The 19,189-nt window shown below is 47.0% G+C and overlaps 1 protein-coding gene and 1 pseudogene across 1 annotated transcript in view; one reads left to right on the top strand and one right to left on the bottom strand.

Moving 5' to 3' along the window:
- The window catches only part of LOC140898141 (olfactory receptor 6N1-like), a 35,379-nt gene that overhangs the window by 7,043 nt on the left and 9,147 nt on the right, over nucleotides 1-19,189 (top strand).
- On the bottom strand, nucleotides 10,462-11,512 carry LOC140897472 (olfactory receptor 5B21-like; annotated as a pseudogene).

Below are 19,189 nucleotides of genomic sequence, written 5' to 3'. Positions count from 1 at the left end.
TTCTGTTTGTTTTTTTTAAATATTTTTGTCCTAAGCAGAGCGTCAGTGAAATTAATGTGTTTCAAATGAAATGGATCCAGGCTGTACAGCAGGTCACCATCGCCTCCTGCAGCACCCCTTGCAGCTGAGGGGAGCTTTGCTGGGTGCTGCTTCTGTCTTCCCTCGGGAGATCACATTAACTTTAAGGCTAGTAGGGACCATCATGATCATCTGGTCTGCCCTCCTGCACATCGCAGGCCACAGAACCTCACCCACTCCTGGAATAGACCCCCAACCTCTGGCTGAGTTACTGAAGTCCTCAAATCTTGATTTAAAGACCTCAAGTGACAGACAATCCACCATTTACACTAGTTCAAGCCAGCAAGTGACCCCTGCCCCGCACTGCAGAGGAAGGCAAAAAAAACCCAGGCTCTCTGCCCGTCTGACCTTGGGGAACCCCCCCCCCCCCCAAACCTGCATGTTCCCACGTCAACTTTTGAATTAATCACACATGTATCTCTGTTAGTTAACGTCCATTCACCTTAGTTCATAGCACTGTCAGGGTGCTCACGGCAAGAGAATCTCTCCTGTCTCATGTCAAGGAGAATAAACACATGCAAAAAAAAAAAAAAAAACCCAAACATTGACATAATATCCCCTCTATTAGGGTTGGATTTTCAAAGGGCTTTGAGAGGGTTATAGAGGCCCAGCTCCCCTGGAATTTCAGCTGGCCCCCGTGAGGCCCTTTGACAATCCTGGGCTCTATCATTTTCTTCACTAACTTGGTGTTTATATCCTGGGAGGCAGGAGCTGGGAGCCTGCTGTCTATTTCCATGCCTACCACTGACCAGCTGGGTGACCCTGAGCAAATCACATGACTCCTCCGTGCCTCAGTTTCCCCATCTGCAAAAGCGGGTTAGCCATGCTTCTCTTTCTTGTAAGGACTTTGAGCTCAAGAAAATTGCACTGGGTATGTGGGTGTGATGGGGTGTCCACCCCACACAAGCCCTGAGTGGGTTAATGTGGGCTGGGAGGGGCCAATTAACCTTCGATGCTGCACCTGGAGGGAAACCAGGGCTTGATAGGGCCTAATGGCAGGTGAAGCCCAGCTGTGGGAGGAGCTGGGCGAGCATTATCAAGCCAGGAAGCCCATGCAGGAATGAGCTGCTGGGAGGCAGGATGTCTGCAGTTGTTCCTTGGAGAGAAAGGGAGTTGGTCTGGGACAAGGAGGAGATCCAGGGGGATAAAGAAGCCCTGGAGTTGTGCCCTGAGTCAGGGAGTCTGATAAGAGATCTAGAGGAGTGAAGTAGCAAAGGGGCATGGAGGAAGCTCCAGGGGTGAACCCAGGGGAAGGCAAGGAGATAGAGCGCTGGGCTGCAGCAACCAGGTCTGAGACTGAGCAGGCCTAGCTTGCAAGTCAGAGAGTGCCTGGGTCCCCCCACCGGCAAAGTGGCCCAGGACCTGGCGTTGGGACAGAAGCTGCCTGAGAAGGCAGATGGATAGCTTGTTGGCTGGGACTGCGTTACCCTGGGGTGCCACATAGTAACCTGGCCGGAGGGCTGAGTCACAAGAAGGGAGCACCCTAAGTTATAGGGAGGGGTAACAAAGTGAGCAACTCATGGAAGAGGGCACCAGATGGGGAGAGAACTGATTCCCAGACCAGCTAGGAGGAGGTGTGCCTGCGTTGAGTCACTCCCTTCCCAGGGAGATCAGGCTGAGATTTCAAAAGTGCTGAGGGGATTTGGATGTCCACAACCAGCTGAATGGCAGTGAAAGTCTGTGTGTGTCTGTACCAAGGTCAGGGCTAGCTCATGCGCATTTACAGAGATGTCCTGGTCACTCCAATTTATGGTCCCCACACAGCTCTGCAGTATTTTTTTGGCCCTGCCTGCCTATGGGGGTCTGACCCCTTCTTCTAGTCTCCTCCTACCTGAATCAGGTTCAGGTGGAGCTAGCCTTTCTGTGGGCCAGGATCAGGGGAGCCCTTGCACCTCTGGATGGGGGAGCTGAGAACAGGCAGGTTTGGGGCATGCACCAAGGACACACTGCTGAGAAGGGGGGTGCTTGACACACCAGAAACTCTCCAGCCCTGGGGTGGGGGGAGAGGAACCCCCACTAAAGTGAACAGGGGCAGTTCACGTGCCTCAGAGCTGTGCTTTCAGGCTGTATTGAGCCCTCCTGGGTGTTCTCTTTCAGCTGAGAACCTCTCAGGGAGATAAGTGGGCCACTTCCCACCTCTCTGAGCCCAATCTGCTGCAGATAGATGGGTGGATCCTCTCCCCTTCATTCTCCCCCTGCTTCATACAGTAATGGAGTGCCAGGGTAACTCCGCCCTAGCCAAGGTTGGGAAGCCCTTCTTGTTAAGTGGATGACTCCAAGTGCTCTAAAATTCACATGCTTATGCAGATTGTGTTAAAACTTGCCATGGCAGTCCTGGTAGCAACTGCAAACATTGCGAGGCACTGCTATTGCACTAAACCAGTGGTTTTCAGCCTGTGGTCCACAGACCCCTTTGGGGTCCGTAGTCTGCGTAAGATTTCCACAGGGGTGCATACCTTCCTTGGAAATTTTTCAGGAGTCTGCAATGAATAAAGGTTGAAAGCCACTTCACTATAACCAAAGTATGGGGAGGAACACTGCGGAATCACAGAACAACCATGCGGCTAAGGGGAAAGCTTGTGCCCTTCCATACCATTGCATTCAGCAAAACTCAAACTTCAGGTAAGGTAAAAGCCCAAGTCACCTTAACTCTGCCCTCAGTGCGTGCTGCCCCTCCCCCATGACCATAATACACACGCTGCCTCTCTGCCTTGTTACGGCAATGGACGGGTATATCTACAGCTGCCTGGCCCTCAGTACTGAGCCAGGCCCTGTAAAATGTAACCAGACTTTTACAACTATGATGCTTCTCGGGGTGCCCAGGGCTGGGAGTCACCTTGTTACCCCCTGCCTCCAGCACGAGGGAGTCCTGCCTGTGCTGGCTGAGTGAGAGCTCCGGACACAACTGGCGGCTCAGATGCTCTCCTTTGGTCTCCACCAGCCCTGCAGCCTCACAATCGATGCACCCCACCTCCTGAGTTCCTTCAAAGTGTCCCCTTCTGGCATCCACCCCGATCGCTGGGTTCCTTAGTTTCACCTTTCCGCCCCCGGGCCTCTGTCACACAGCACTTGAGTTCAGTCACAGTAAAACAAAAGGGAATTTATTTGAGAAAGAACAGAGATTCACACAGAAACAAGTGTGAGTGACAGAAGCAAATGGCTACATACAAAACAAAATCATAAAGCACAAACTAGGGCCTAAGCTTACTCATGGTCACCTTTCCTATCTAATAAAGTAGATTCTCACCCCAAAGTTCAGTCTGTCACAGGGATTGCAGGCCCCATGGAGCTAGGACCTGGTCTTTCATAAAGTACCCCTGCTCGGCCAGGTACCTCCTCAGTGAACGAGTGCAGTCTCTTTCTCCTGTCATGTACGGAATCAGTCTTTTGTCTTTATTCCCAGACAGGGCTGTCCCCTTGCTGTCATTTTGTCTTTTTTGCTTCCACGGGGTTTTGATGTTTATAGTGTCTTTGGCTTTCCGTTGATTGTTCTGGGTTGGTAGACAATTGAGCAAAACGTTACATAATAGATGAGCCAGGGAGGGATGACAACTCCCTTCCAGTTAAATGGGCCATCACCGAGACACAATTCCCTGCTGACTAACTCTTACTCCAAGACCATAAGGGCAAAACTTTTAGTATAGCTACATTATTCCCTATATGTACACTTCGCAATAATTGAGTATCGGTACATTACAAGCTTTCAGTAGACACCTTGGATGCTACCCTTTATGGATAAACACGTTGAAAAAGATGTATTAGTTGTAGTGAGTTTGTCAGTTCTGAGACAGGAGTTGCTTGTAAACAGCAAACTCTTTGCCAGTTGGCACCAAGGGGCCCCTGTGTCACAACAATCCCTTCGCTGTTACATGCATGATACCAACTAACCCTATACTTTCCCTACCCATCATTAAAGCCTCAGACCACTCTCACATCCTATCTCACTGCTGTCAATACCCGTTTCAATACAGAATCGTTTAGGTCAGTGGTTTTCAAGCTTTTTTTCATTTGCGGACCTCTAAAAAATTTTGAATGGAGGTGCAAACCCGTTTGGAAACCTTAGACATAGTGTGCGGATCCCAGGTTGAAAACCACTGATTTAGGTTGTGTCAATAGCAGGGCACTGAGGTCATCTTGCCCTGGGCAGTGAGGACCTCTCAAGGTTCCTTTCCACCCTGCATTTCTATGATTCACACAGGAACTTAGAGTGGAGCAACTCCTAGCTTGTCAGCGGCAAGGACATCCTTGGGGTTCACAATGGATGAGATAGGTACTCAGGCTCCCTGGACAATGAATGGGGAGTGACAGGACTAAGACTGGGAGTCACAAAAGCCAGCGTGCTCTGCAGGCAGGTGCCTAAGGTAGTTCCTGGGAGATGCTAAGAGGAGTGTGTCCCAAACCTGCCCGATCAAAAAGTTCAGCACCTAAATCCTGGCTGGAGGGAGGTGCATACTTCTGACTGGGGCTCTCAGCCCCTCTCTTTGAATCAGACACAGCTGCCCCATAACTCTGAGCCTCAGGGGTTACAGCACTCCCCAAGGACATGGGAGACCCTGGATCCAGTCCCCCTGCTCTAAAGGCATGTTCATTATTGAAAGTCAATCAATTATGACCCTACTTGGAGTGTAGCTTTTAGAAGGAGGCTCCAGCCTTCCTGTAAAGTCTCCAGATAATGGCAACTCCACCACATCCCTTGGTAAATGGTTCAGAGTTGCTCCAAGACAGAGGTAGGCAACGTGTCCATACACGGAAACAAGTATCTGTAGTAAAAATTGTAATGTCCATGGCAATTGGAATCTGGGTTGAATGACTGAAAGACATAATCCTTCCTGCAATGTCTGTCACTAAGTCCAGTAATTTTGTCAAGTGTCCATTGCACAACATGGTGGTGCTGACCTGTGCTCCAAGAACGATTTGGGGATCTGGAAAACCAACCTTACAGTGAAAGACTCAAGAACCTCAAACTATGTTACTGAACAGGGAGACGGTGAGCAAAGCTTCCGTTGATGGTTGCCAGGGACTCTTTAGTCTCCCAGACAAAGGCGAAATGAGAGCCAATGGCTGGCAGCAGAAGGGAGACAAATTTGGGTGAGAAAGAAGGGGCACATTTTTAACAGTGAGGGCAATTGGCCATTGGAACAGTTTGTCCAGGGCTGTGGTGGCTTCTGGGTCATTTGCAGTCTTTAAATCAGGGCTGGATGCCTCCTTCTAAAAGATCCTCTCTAGCTCCAGGACAAGCCAGGGGTGTTGCCGGGGTGGGCTCGGGCTAGAGGGGGTTCACCCCTTGCCAGATCTGAGCGAGCCTCCTGCTTGGTGAGAGCCCGCTGGCTGCTCAGCAGAGGGATGAGCAGGGAGAGTCCCCGTGGCCCGGTGTGGTGCTTCGGGCAGAGTCCATCCTGAGCGTGCCCAGCATGCCAGGCCTGTCCCCGGTGTGAGTAGTAAGATGGAGGGAGGGGAGGGGAGGGGGAAGGGGCTGCAGAGGAGGGAAGGAGACAGACACAGCCAGCTGCTGCCATCGGCACTGCCACACGGCTGCCTGTGCTCCCAGCCCCCCACCGCCCTTCCCTTTCCCCTCCAAACCCCCATCATAGACCCCCCAATTAATCCCTTCCCACAGTGCCCCTCAACCCTCTCCCATAGCCCCCCAACCAACCCTCTGCCATAGACCCCCCAATACCCTCCTGCAGTTCCCAGCCAACACCCCCACCACAGACCCCCATATAACCCCCAACCCTCCCCACAGCTCCTGTTTAAATCCATCCAACCCCTTTTACCCCATCCCCAAATAAACACATCCACCCACCCCCGGAGAAACCCAAACCCCACAAAACCTCCTTCTGCCACATCCCCCACCCACCACACTACACCAACCCCCTTCTCCCCACATATATCCACCTCATGGCACACCCCTCCAACTACACACCCTCAGAAAACATCACCCTGACAGCACCCCCTCACCCCACCCAGACCTCCGCCCGCCGCTGCTCATCATCCCCCCAGCTCCATTGCCTAATAAACCCACCTCTGAAAACCGTCCCTACGCCCCCATCCCCCACCATCCTCAAACCACTTCCCTCCCCACACCTCCCTCTGTCTTTACCCCAGCCCCTCCTGCCACTGCTCCAGCACCCCGACTCCCCCCAGGGCCCTTTTGTGGCCCCCAACACCCCGGTCCATCTACCCTACCCATCAGCCCGAATGCCCCCAGCTCCTGGCTACACCAACCCCCCTCTCCCTTCTTCAGTCGCTCCGGTCCCCTGGGGCTCATCCCGGAACCCCCCACAGGCCCCTCACCGCTTTACCCTGGCACCAGCATCCTACCTTCACCATATGAGGGGACGGGGACCTTTTCCCCCCTCCTTAGCCCTCCCCTTCCTTGTCCCCTTGGGGTGGTCAGAGGTCTGAGCCCCCACTCATTGGAATGAGCCACCCAGCAAATCTGAGAGTGGGGAGAGCCAACAGACCAGAGTAGGGAGGCGGGCCCAGCCCCACAGGATGCTGCTGTGGGGTGAGCGTGGGGCAGGCTGGCTCTCCAACCTCCCTCCCCTCCTTGCTGGGGCCTCATCTCCACACCAGGCTGGGATAGAGACAGCGACCCCGACACCAGAGAGTGGGGCCTGACCATTTCCCTGAGCTCCCCCAAAGGGTATCTTCACCAGCCCCCTAGGGCGATGGGCCTGAGGGGGGAATCGCTGGCTGGAAAGCTCCAGCCTCTGCTATGCGGGAGATGTGACTAAAATGATCAGAATGGATTTTTTTCACCTTAAAATCTATGTATCTAGGAGCTCCTCTCCCCCAGGGAACAGTGGGTTAACGGGGAAGTGTGAGTCTTGCAGGGTGGAGGGTAGGTGTGTGCACATGGGCGGGGCGGGGATTGTGAGTCTGGGCCCCTCTCTCTTTCCTCAGCTGAGTAGAAAGGAGCACAGTGCAAACCACCTCCAAAGATTTTGACAGAAAACTGAAAACAACAGAACATTTTTTTTGAGAGAGAGAGAGCGAGAGAGAGGAAAAAAAAGGTGGGTGAGGTGTTACCTTTGATTGGTCCAACTTCTGTTGGTGGGAGAGACAAGCCTTCATGCTTACACAGAACTCTTCTTCAGTCTGGGAAATGTACTCGGTGTCACAGCTAAGTACAAGGTGGAACAGATAATTTATCATAAATAGTTCACACACATTTCAGGGGACCATTCAAGTTGAAATGTCCCATTTAGTCGGGGATTGGTCCTGCTTTGAGCAGGGAGTTGGACTAGATGACCTCCTGAGGTCCCTTCCAACCCTGATATTCTATGATTAACACCTGTCAGGGTTCCTTCCCCACTCTGAACTCTGGGGTACAGATGTGGGGACCCACATGCAAGACCCCCTAAGCTTATTTTTACCAGCTTAGGTTAAAAACTTTCCCAAGGCACAAATTCCACCTTGTCCTTGAACAGTATGCTGCCACCACCAAGTGATTTAGACAAAGAATCAGGGAAAGGACCACTTGGAGTTTCTGTTCCCCCAAAATATCCCCCCAAGCCCTTACACCCCCTTTCCTGAGGAGGCTTGAGAACAATATCCTAACCAATTGGTACAAAGTGAACACAGACCCAAATCCCTGGATCTTTGGACACTGAAAAAAAATCAGTTCTTAAAAAAAGAATTTTATTTTTTTAAAAAAAGGTAAAAATCCCCTCTGTAAAATCAGGTTGGAAGATAACTTTACAGGGTAACAAAAGGTGAACAAAACACAGAGGAACCCCCTTGAGCCTTAGTTTCAAAGTTACAACAAAACAGGGATAAACCTCCCTCCAGCAAAGGGAAAATTCACAAGTTGAGAGACTGGTTGAGAGTGGTTTGGAGGACATGGATCGAAGTCCGGTCCTTCTTAGTCCTAAGAGCGAAGGAACACAGAAACAAAGAACAAAAAACAAAGGCCCCCACCCCCCCGAGATTTGAAAGTATCTTTTGTCCCCATTGGTTCCTTTGGTCAAGTGCCAACCAGATTCCTCCTTACAGGTAAGGAGGAATTTTAGGCTACCCTTATGGTTATGACACACACACCCCCAGTCATGAGAGGAAGGGTGGGAAATGCAGCTGTGTGTGTGGGGGGGGGGGGAGAGGGTTAGTTGGTTACAGTTTGTTGTAATAAGCCATAAATCTAGTGTCTCTATTCAGTTAATGATTTTTAGTGTCTTGCAAAATTATGAATTTAAGTTCCCAGACTCATCTTTTGACAGGGTTGTGCAGATTTCTTTTGAGAATGAGGACTGAGAGGTCAGATGTAGAGTGATTGCTTTGTGAAAAGTATCATTAAACAATTACAATCCACACTCGATGGGGATCACATTCTGAAAGAAATCTTTCCTGAACCCCCACTTCTGGCTTTCAGACAACCCTCCATCCTTTCCAACCTCACCATCAGAAGCAAGTTCCCCACAGATCAGGACACACCAACTCAAAGCCGCATCAGACCCTGCCAGAACAACAGATGCAAAAGCAGCAGACATATCTCCTCTGCTACAATGAGCAATACTTCCCCCAACACACCTTTCAAGATCCATGGGTCCTATCTGTGCCTATCATGACATGTGCTGTACCTCATCCAGTGAATCAAATGCCCAGACAACAGCTATGTGGGTGAAACCAGACAATCACTATGCTCTCAAATGAACTGACACAGAAAAATGATAAAAGACAAACACTGTATTACCTTTGGGTGAACACTTTTCACCGAGATCACTCTATAGCAGTCCCTTGAAATATGTTAACTACTTATGTTAAACAATCTGTTCCACCTTGTATTTAGTTGACACACTGAGTGTATTTCCAAGTCCTGAAGAAGAGCTCTTCTGTCTAAGCTTGAGTCTCTCACCAGCAGAAGATGGTCCAATAAAAGATACTACCTCACCGGCCTTGTGTGATGGGATCCCCGGGTACAACCTGGAGCTGTGGGACCGCTGTGTCCCCTTAACTCTCCAGCCTGGGCTGTCTCTCACAATACTATGCCCGTGACAAGCAGCAAACCCCTCCAGGTGCTGTGATTACTCAGCCATCAGCTTGTGGAGACCCACACCCAGTTAAATTGCATGAATGTTTTCCAAGCCAGTCATGAATTATACAGAGAGAGGCACCAGTCAATCACCCCAGCCTTGCACCCTAGAAACATACCGTCTTACACTTCTCAAGACTCCCTTGGACAGTGCAAGCACATTAATTAGTTGGCCACACCAACAAATGAAAGCAGATGTGCAACAGCCCTTGTGAAGCTGAGCTGAGATTCCCCAAGCATTTCAACCAAAACCACACAGTTTTAGGTAAAATATAAAACCGATTTATTAACTACAGAAAGATAGATTTTAAGTGATTATAAGAAGCAGGCATAGAGATCAGAGTTGGTTACATAAGAAATATTAATAAATTTGCAGTCTAAATTCTACAAATGAAGCAACATTTGAATCAAACAGTTTCTCACCCTAATAGTTTCTGGAAGCTCACATTTCTCTATACACAGGCTGGAATCCTTTCCCAGCCTGGGACCAATCTTCCCCAGTTCAAAGTCTTTGTCTTCCAGATGATCTTCCAGGTGTTGAGATGGTGGAGGAGAGAGGCCAAGTGGTGATGTCATTGACCCTCCTTGTACTTTCTCTCCAGGTGCTAGAAAGATCTTTGCTGTGAGGCGGGGGTCGGGCAGTACCCATTGTGTACCTGCCCTCTGAGGAGTTTCTGGGAGAGTGGATTCTTCTTGATGGGCCATCAACGCCTGTCTGGCCAGCGATGGGTGCCCCTTTGTTGTTACTGAAAGGCCAGCTGTGCCCATCAACCAACCTCACTATATTTCAGTAACACATTTAGCAATACTTCATAACATCACATACAATGATAGTACCCACAATTCGACAGGATAGTAATGTTCAGCAGATCCAGACTTCTCAAATGATCCCTCCCAAGGCATACTTTGTACCAAACACAGCATCCTCCTATCCCAGTGGTGAATAGGGGGGTCCAGGGTGCTATTTTGAGGTACAGAGAGTCACAGCTTGTCTTTGTAATATTCTGGGACCAACACAGCCACAACAACAGTGCATGACTTTTTTTTTTTTTTTTTTTTTTTACAGTTTCCATCTGAAGGTTTTCAGATGTCAGTTGCCAAAAAGCAAATTTTTTTTCATTTTTCAGGTTTCAGTTATTTTGATGAAAAGTCAAAATCTTCTCTCCCCTCCTCCCCCTGCAAAATTCCAACCATCTGTATCACTCTTAAATTTATATGTATGTGTGTGTGTGTGTGTGTGTGTGTGCGCAAGCACACACATCTCTTGTACACTGCATTTCTGTATCAGGGCCCACTTAGACCCTCCTTCTTTCACAGTAGAAAGCAGATTGATTGATCCTCATTTCATTCAACTAGTCTGACTTCTGTGTGAGGGCCAGACATTTCCTGGCAGCTTTTCTCAGGGCCTCCTTGACCTCTCTGTTTCTCAGGCTGTAGATGAGGGGATTCGCCAGGGGAGTCAGGACTGTGTAGCAGACAGAGAACACTTTGTTCAGGGCTCTCAGGTTGCTGGATTTCGGTAGTGTGTAGACAATCATTATGGTCCCATAGAAAATTGTTACCATGATGAGGTGAGAGAAGCAAGTGGAAAAGGCCTTTTGCCTCCCGGTGGTGGAAGGGATTCTCAGGATGGTGCTTACGATACAAACATAGGATGTCAAGGTTAATAGAAATGGGGTAACTGCATCTGGGAAGGAAAATATGTAAAGAACCAGCATAATCTGGCTGGTGTCGCTGCAGGAGAGCTTTAGCATTGGGGTGAGATCACAAAAGAAATGGTCCATTACACTGGGGCCACAGAAAATTAATTGTGACATAAAACACATCACTATTGTACAAGGTAGAAATCCACTTATCCAACACCCAGCTGCTAGCTGGAGGCACAACTTGCCATTCATACAGGTTCCATAGTGCAGTGGTTTGCATATGGCTAAATACCGATCATAAGACATCACTGCCAGGAGATAACACTCTGTGGTTGCTAGAAAACAAAAGAAAAAAAACTGTGTCTTGCAGCCCCCCACAGAAATTGTTCTGTCCCCAGTCAGGAGACTGGCCAGCACCCTCGGCAGGAAGGCAGACGTGTAGCAGGTCTCCAGGCAGGACAAGTTCCCCAGGAAGAAGTACATGGGGGTGTGAAGGTGCTGATCAGTCACAACTAGAGCAATGATGAGGAAGTTCCCTGCCATGGTCACAATATAGATCACTAGGAAAACCAGAAAGAGAAGGATCTGCAGTTCAGGGAGATCCCCAAACCCCAGGAGGATGAATTCTGTCACATCTGTTTGATTTTCCGCATCTCCTTTCTCCATGAGCTGCATCCTGTGATCGTGAAAAAGTAATGAACATCGAAAGATTTGGCTGGACCATGAAATTAGATAGATTTCCATCTTTTGATTCCATAAGAGTTCCCACTGCAAACTGAGAGCTGGATTTATATTCTCTCACAACACAGAAACTTCTTCACTTCAGAGAGATTCCCTACACACCCCAAAGAGCTGTCACCCAGTTAACTTGCCCTTCTTCTGCCCCATACCCCAACTTTTTTCATTAATTGATTCTTAGATTTAAGACCAAAAGGGACCATTTGGGGATGGAGGTTGACACAACTGATTAAAAGAGTTTTAAACTAGAAACTTGGGGGAGATGCTCAGGTAATCTCCATGCCTGATTCTAAGATTGAGAGGGTGGAAAATCAAGTCAGAAAGGATACAGCAATGGAGAAAGGAGCCACAGTGGGTCGGAGAATGGACATTCAGAGGAAGGATAGTGCTGATACCAGTCAGATAGGTGACACTGGAAGAAGAATAACTGTACCCGATCAGGCAAGGAACGTGGGTGAAGCCAAGCAGCACCAGATAAGATGTTTGTACACCAACGCAAGGAGCCTGGGTGACAAAATGGGTTAACTAGAACTACTGGTGCTGGAAGTGAAACCAGATATTATAGGGATAACAGAAACATGGTAGAGTAATAATCATGACTGGAGTACAGGTATGGATGGGTATGTGCTGTTCAGGAAAGACTAGAAATAAAGGCAAAGGTGATGGAGCAGCATTGTATATTAATGATGAGGTAGACTAAAGAAATTAGAAGTGATGGAATTGATAAGACAGAGTCTGTTTCGGCTAAAATCACTTCGGGGAAGAAAGCTTCTGGAGGTTCTCCCAGGATAATCTTGGAGTCTGCTAGAGACCACCAGGATCCAATATGGATAGAGACCTCTTGTTAATGTTTGTAAGGAAACAAATACTACTGTGAATTGTGTGATTAAGGGAGACTTTGATTTCCCACATATAGATTGGAGGACAAGTGCTACAAAAAGTAATTTTCCCTCTGCTGATACTCACACCTTCCTGTCAACTGTTGGAAATGGGCCACCTTGATTTCATTGGCTTTGTTGGCATGACAACAGTAATTTTCCTTCCCTTGGTATTCACCCCTTCTTGTCAACTATTGAGAATAGGCCACTTCCACCTTAATTGAATTGGCTTGTTAGCACTGACCCCCGACTTGGTAAGGCAACTCCTATCTTTTCATGTGCTAGAATATATATTCTGCTTACTGTATTTTTCATTCCATGCATCTGATGAAGTGGGTTTTAGCCCATGAAAGCTTATGCCCAAATAAATGTGTTAGTCTCTAAGATGCCACAGGGACTCCTCATTGTTTTTGCTGATACAGAGTAACATGGCTACCACTCTGAAACTAATAATAGTAGTGCCCAGGTTTTCCTGGATGTGATTGCTGACAGATTTCTTCCCCAAATAGTTGCTGAACCAAGAAGAGGTGATGCCATTTGAGATTTGGTATGAGTGAGCAATGAGGACCTCATAGAAGAACTGGTTGTAGGGGACAACCTTGGTTTGAGTGATCATGAGCTAACTGAGTTTCAACTAAATGGAAGGATAAACAAAACTCGATCTACAACTAGGGTGTTTGATTTCAAAAGGGCTAACTTAAAAAAAATAAGGGAATTATTTGGGAAGTGGACTGGCGCGAAGAACTTCAGGATCTTAATGTGGAGGAGGCTTGGAATTACTTGGTAGAAGTAGCAGAAGCTATCTGAAGCCAGCATCCGAAGCAAGGGGAAAAAATTCATAAGGAAGGGTTGCAGACCAGCCCAGACGAGCAAGCTTCTCAAACAGGTGATTAAGAGAAAGCAGAAAGCCTGCAAGGAATGGAAGATGGGATGGTTCAGCAAAGAAAGCTACCTCATAGAGGTCAGAATGTGTTGGAATAAACTGAACATGCCAAAAGGCAAGCAGAGTTGGACTTTGCAAAGGAAATTAAGACCAATAGTAAAAGGTTCTATAGCCATATAAATAAGAAGAAAACAAGGAAAGAATAAATGGGACCACTAAACACTGAGGGTGGAGATAAAAGATAATCTAGGCATGGCCTAACACCTAAACAAATACTTTGCCTCAGTTTTTAATGAGGCTAATGAAGAGCTTAGGGGTAGTGGCAGGGTGGCGAATGGGAACGAGGATATGGAAGTCGAAATTACCACGTCCAAGGTGGAAGCTAAACTCAAACAGTTTAATGGGACTAAATCGGGGCCCCTGGATAATCTCCATCCAAGAATATTAAGGGAATTGGCACATGAAATTGCAAGCCCAATAGCAAGGATTTAATGAACCTGTAAACTTGGGGATCATATTCTAGGATTGGAGAATTGCAAATTTACTGCCTATATTTTAAAAAGGGGGGGAAAGTGAGCCAGGAAACTACAGATTTGTTAATTTGGCCTCAATTGTATGCAAGATCTTAGAACAAATTTTGAAAGAGAAAGTACTTAAGGACATAGAGGTAAACAGTAATTGGGATAAAATAAACGTGGTTTTACAAAAGGTAAATTGTGCCAGACCAACCTGATTACTTTCTTTGAGAAGATAACTGATTTTCTAGACAAAGGAATTGCAATAGATTTAACCTACCTGGATTTCAGTAAAGCATTTGATACAGTTCCACATGGGAAATTATTAGTTAAATTGGAGAAGATCAGGATTAATATGAGAATTGAAATGTGAAGAAGGAACTGGTTAAAGGGGAGACTACAATGGGTCATACTGAAAGGTGAACTGTTAGGCTGGAGGGAGGTTACTAGTGGAGTTCATCCAGGATCGGTCTTGGGACCAATCTTATTTAACATTTTTATTCCTGACCTTGGCACAAAAAGTGGGAGTGTGCTCATAAAATTTGCAGATGACACAAAGTTGGGAGGTATTGCCAATGCAGAGGAAGACCAGAATATCAAATAAGAAGATCTGGATGACCTTGAAAACTGGAGTACTCGAAATGGGATGAAATTTAATAGTGCACAGTGCAAGGTCATGCATTTAGGAACTAACAACAAGAATTTTTGCTGTAAACTGGGGACGTATCAGTTGGAAGCGACAGAGGAGGAGAAAGACCTGGGTGTATTGGTTGATCACAGGAGGACCATGAGCTGCTAACGTGATGCGGCCGTGAAAAAGACTAATGCAGTCCTAGGATGCATCAGGTGAGGTATTTCCAGTAGAGAGAGGGAAGTGGTAGTACCATCATACAAGGCACTGGTGAGACCTCATCAGCAATACTGTGTGCAGTTCTGGTCTCCCATGTTTAAGAAAGATTAATTCAAGTTGGAACAGGTGCAGAGATGGGCTACTAGGATGATCCAAGGAACAGAGAACCTATCTTATGAGAGGAGACTCAAAGAGCTTAGCTTGTTTAGCCTAACCAAAAGAATGCTGAGGGGAGATATGATTGCTCTCTACAAATACATTAGAGGGATAAACACCAAGGAGGGAGAGGAGTTATTTAAATTAAGTGCCAATGTGGACACAAGAACAAATGGATACAAACTGGCCATCAACAAGATTATGCTTGCAATTAGATTAAGGTTTCTAACTATCACAAGAGTGAAGTTCTGGAACAGCCTTCCAAAGGGAGCAGTGGTGGCAAAAAACCTAACGGGCTTCAAGACTGAGCTTGACAAGTTTGTGGAGGGAATGGTATGATGAGATTGACTACAATAGCATGTAGCCAATCTGCAACTGATAGCAGCAAATATCTCCAGTGGCTGGTGATGGGGCACAAGATGGAGAGGGCTCTGAGTTACTACAGAGAATTCTTTCACAGGTATCTGCTTGGTGGGTTTAGCCCACATGCTCAGGATCTAACTGATTGCTATATTTGGGATCGGGAAGGAATTTTTCCTCAGGTCAGATTGGCAGAGACCCTGAGGGGGTTTCGCTTTCCTCTGCAGCACGGGGCACAGGTCACTTGCAAGATTAAACTAGTGTAAATGGTGGATCGCATCAGCCCTTGCCCCGCAGCATCATGCTGGGAGCTGAAGATGAGTTACTTGTCCACTGTAGTCTGAGCTCCAGCTTAACAATGTGATGGGGGCGAGGGTCAGACACATGAGCTTCCCCAGAGAAGGGCAGGAATGAGATTGCACCAGGTCAGTGCCTGCGATGAGGGAGTGACAATGACCAACAGCACTGATGGGAAAGTGACTCTGCCAATGGCCGTGCCCAAGGCACAGATGAAACCACCCCTTGGAGTAGATGCATACTCAGATTCCTCTCATTCATATCCCATTAATGACTAGTCCAGAAACACTGACACTGCTTATAATGAATTGCCAGCTATTATTGATTAATGTTAAATATTAATTATTGACTGAGTGACTATCCAAGGTCATACAAAGAGGCTGCGGCTGATCAGAGAAGAGCCCCCAGGTCTTCTAAGTCACAGGCTGGTGCCCTAACCGCTGTAGTACCCATCCTCTGGAAAAAAATTACGGTAGAGCAGTAAATGCTTGGGCAAAGTTTCCTAATCTGTAAGGAATCCAGTCTCCATTCAGTTCATTTCTAATGTACACCCTTTTTCGGTGGGGTGCTCAATACTGCCCAAGAAATGCTGAGGGCCCTCAAGTCCCACAGAAATGCAGGGAGGAAATACTCAGCATGAGACATAAAGCATCTGAGGATTGGGCTGGGATGGTGCACAGGTATCTGCCTCCCAGAAAAGTCTGGAGAGGCAGCTGATAAGTAGCTGAGAATCTGAAGGCCAAGGTCCCTGAGAAAACAATGATTTGTCAGGGAGAGAGAGATGGGGACAGCCAGCCAGCGAGCAAGAGGATGAGGGGAGGACAGACAGAGGGATGTGTAAGGGCAGAGATGATAGCTGGGTCTCTGTTCTGATTCATCATTTTTTCTAGTTGTGAACCACAAAGAAAGCAACTCTGAAGTCCTTACTCTGGCAGAGCTCCCAGCGTGTGAGGACACTGTCCAAGGGGGGTGTCTCAGAACAAGGGCTGCATATGAACAAGGACCTGAGGATTTGCCCCGAGGCTAGTGACACTTACCTTCAAACCTTCGCATGAAGCAGTTAGCTCCCCATCTCCAGTGACTGGGTCTGGTGTTAGTCAGCCTTCTTGTCCCAGTGTGTGGGCAGACACCTGCCTGTGGCTGCTGGGATCGGCATCTCTCGCTGCCTGGGTTGATTGTTGGCATCACACAAACGCTTAATGTCTCCTGCTCTGGATTCTTGCAGTATTTATCAGGGAAAGCAGCCAGCCCCTGGCCCTTGCCGCTGCTGTTGGGATCTCCCTTGGGACTGCTGCCGGTGATCCTCTGGGTTCCCTCCATAGGAGAATTGATGCTGTATTACTTTTTAAAACAGCGTAACCTCACAAGAATGGCCACTCTGGGTCAAACTAATGGTCCATCTAGCCCAGTGTCCTGTCTCTGGCAGTGGCCGGTGTCAGATGCTTCAGAGGGAATGAACAGAACAGGGAAATTATTGACTGATCCATCCCCTGTCATCCAGTCCCTGCTTCTGACAGTCAGAGGTTTAGGAACACCAAGAGCATGGGGTTGTGTCCCTGACCATCTTGGCTAACAGCTATGGATAGACCTGTCCTCCATAAACTGATCTAATTCTTTTTTGAACCCAGTTATACTTTTGGCTTTCACAGCATCCCCTGGCAATGAGTTCTGCAGCTTGACTGTGCGTTGTGTGAAGAAGAACTTCCATATGTGTGTGTTAAACCTGCTGCCTATTAATTTCATTGGGTGGCCCCTGGTTCTTGTTTTATGTGAAGGAATAAATAACACTTCCTTACTCACTTCCTCCACAACAGTCGTAGTTTTATAGACCTCTCTCCTATCCCCCCTTAGTCGTCTCTTTTCCAAGCTGAACAGTCCCAGTCTTTATAATCTCTCTTCATACGGAAGCTGTTCCACGCCCCTCATCATTTTTGTTGCCCTTCTCTGCACCTTTTCCAATTCCAATATTTCTTTTTTGAGAGGGGGCGACCACATCTGCACGCGGTATTCAAGGTGTGGGCGTACCATGGATTTATAGAGAGGCAGTAAGATATTTACTGGCTTATTATCTACCATTTTCCTAAAGGTTCCTAACGTCGTTCGCTTTTTTGACTGCCACTGCACGTGGAGCAGATGTTTTCAGGGAACTACCCACAATGATTCCAAGATCTTTCTTCAGTGGTACCAGCTAATTTAGACCCCATCACTTTGTATGCATCATTGGGATTATGTCTTCCAGTGTGCATTGCTTTGCACTTATCAATATTAATTTCATCTGCCATTTTGTTGTCCAGTCACCCCGTTTTATGAGATCTCCTTTGTTACTCATGCTCTCTCTGTCTGTCCCTCACCTTCTCACTTCCTGTCTTTCTCTCTCTTTCTCTCTCTCTCTGAGAACTCATTGTTTTTTCAGGGACCTTGCCCTTCAGTTTCTCAACTACTTATCAGCTGCTTCTCCAGACTTTTCTGGGGGCAGATTCCTATGCACCTTCCTAGCTTTGGACTTAACTTTCTTGAGTAACTTTCTCTCATCTGCAAATGTTGCCGTTTCACTATTTACCCCTTTTCCCGGATCATTTATGAATATGTTGAGCAACACTGGTCCCAGTACAGATCTTTGGGAGGCGTCATAATTTACATCTCCCCATTGTGAAAACTGACTTTTATTCCTACCCGTTGTTTCCTATCTTTTTAACCAGTTACTGATCCATGGGAGGACCTTCCCTCTTATCCCCTCTCTGCTTGCTTTGTTTGAGAGCCTTTGGTGAGGGACCTTGTCAAAACCTTTCTGACAGTCCAAGTACACTATATCCACTGGATCACCCTTTTCCACATGTTTGTTGACACCCGCAAAGAATTCTAATAGATTGCGGGGGCATGATTTCCCTTTACAAAAGCTGTGTTGGTTCTTCCCCCAACACGTTCTGTTCATCTATGTGTCTGATCATTCTGTTCTTGACTATAGTTTCAACCAATTTGCCTGGTACTGAAGTTAGGCTTCCCAGCCTGTAATTGCCAGGATTGCCTCTGAAGCCTTTTTTAAAAATCGGTGTTACATTAGTTACCCTCCATTCATCTGGTACAGAGATTGATTTAAGTGCTAGGTTACATACCACAGTTAGTAGTTCTGCAATTTCATATAAGTTCCTTCAGAATTCCTGGGTGAATACCATCTGGTGCTGATGACTTATTACTGTTTAATTTATCAATTTGTTCCAAAACCTCCTCTATTAACATCTCAATCTGGGAGAGTTCCTCAGATTTGTCACCTAAAAAGAATAGCATAGGTGTGGGAAGCTCCCACACACCTTCTGCAGTAAAGACTGATGCAAAGAATTTGTTTAGCTTCTCCGCAATGGCCTTGTTTTCCTTGAGTGCTCCTTTCTCACCTTGATTGTCCAGTGGCCCCACTGACTGTTTGTCAGGCTTCCTGCTTCTGATGTACTTAAAAAAATTGCTTTTAGTTTTTGTGTCCTTATCTCGTTGTTCTTCAGATTCTTTCTTAGCCTCACTTACTTATACTTCTATGCTTGACTTGCCAGAGTTTATGCTCTTTTCTATTTTCCTCAGTAGTATTTGACTTCCAATTTGTAAAAAGATATCTTTTTGTCTCTAACTGCCTTTTTTACTTTGCTGTTAGCCATTTTTCTGGTTTTCTTTACTTTTTTTTTTGAGGGGGGGTAAATTTAGTTTGAGCCTCTATTATGGTGTTTTTAAATAATCTCCATGCAGTTTGCAGGCATTTCACCCTTGTGAT

This window comes from Lepidochelys kempii, chromosome 14 (assembly GCF_965140285.1).
Source record: "Lepidochelys kempii isolate rLepKem1 chromosome 14, rLepKem1.hap1, whole genome shotgun sequence".
NCBI lineage: Eukaryota > Metazoa > Chordata > Testudines > Cheloniidae > Lepidochelys > Lepidochelys kempii.
The sequence above is the reverse complement of the archived record's forward strand: the minus strand, read 5'-3'. Positions and strand labels throughout refer to the sequence as shown.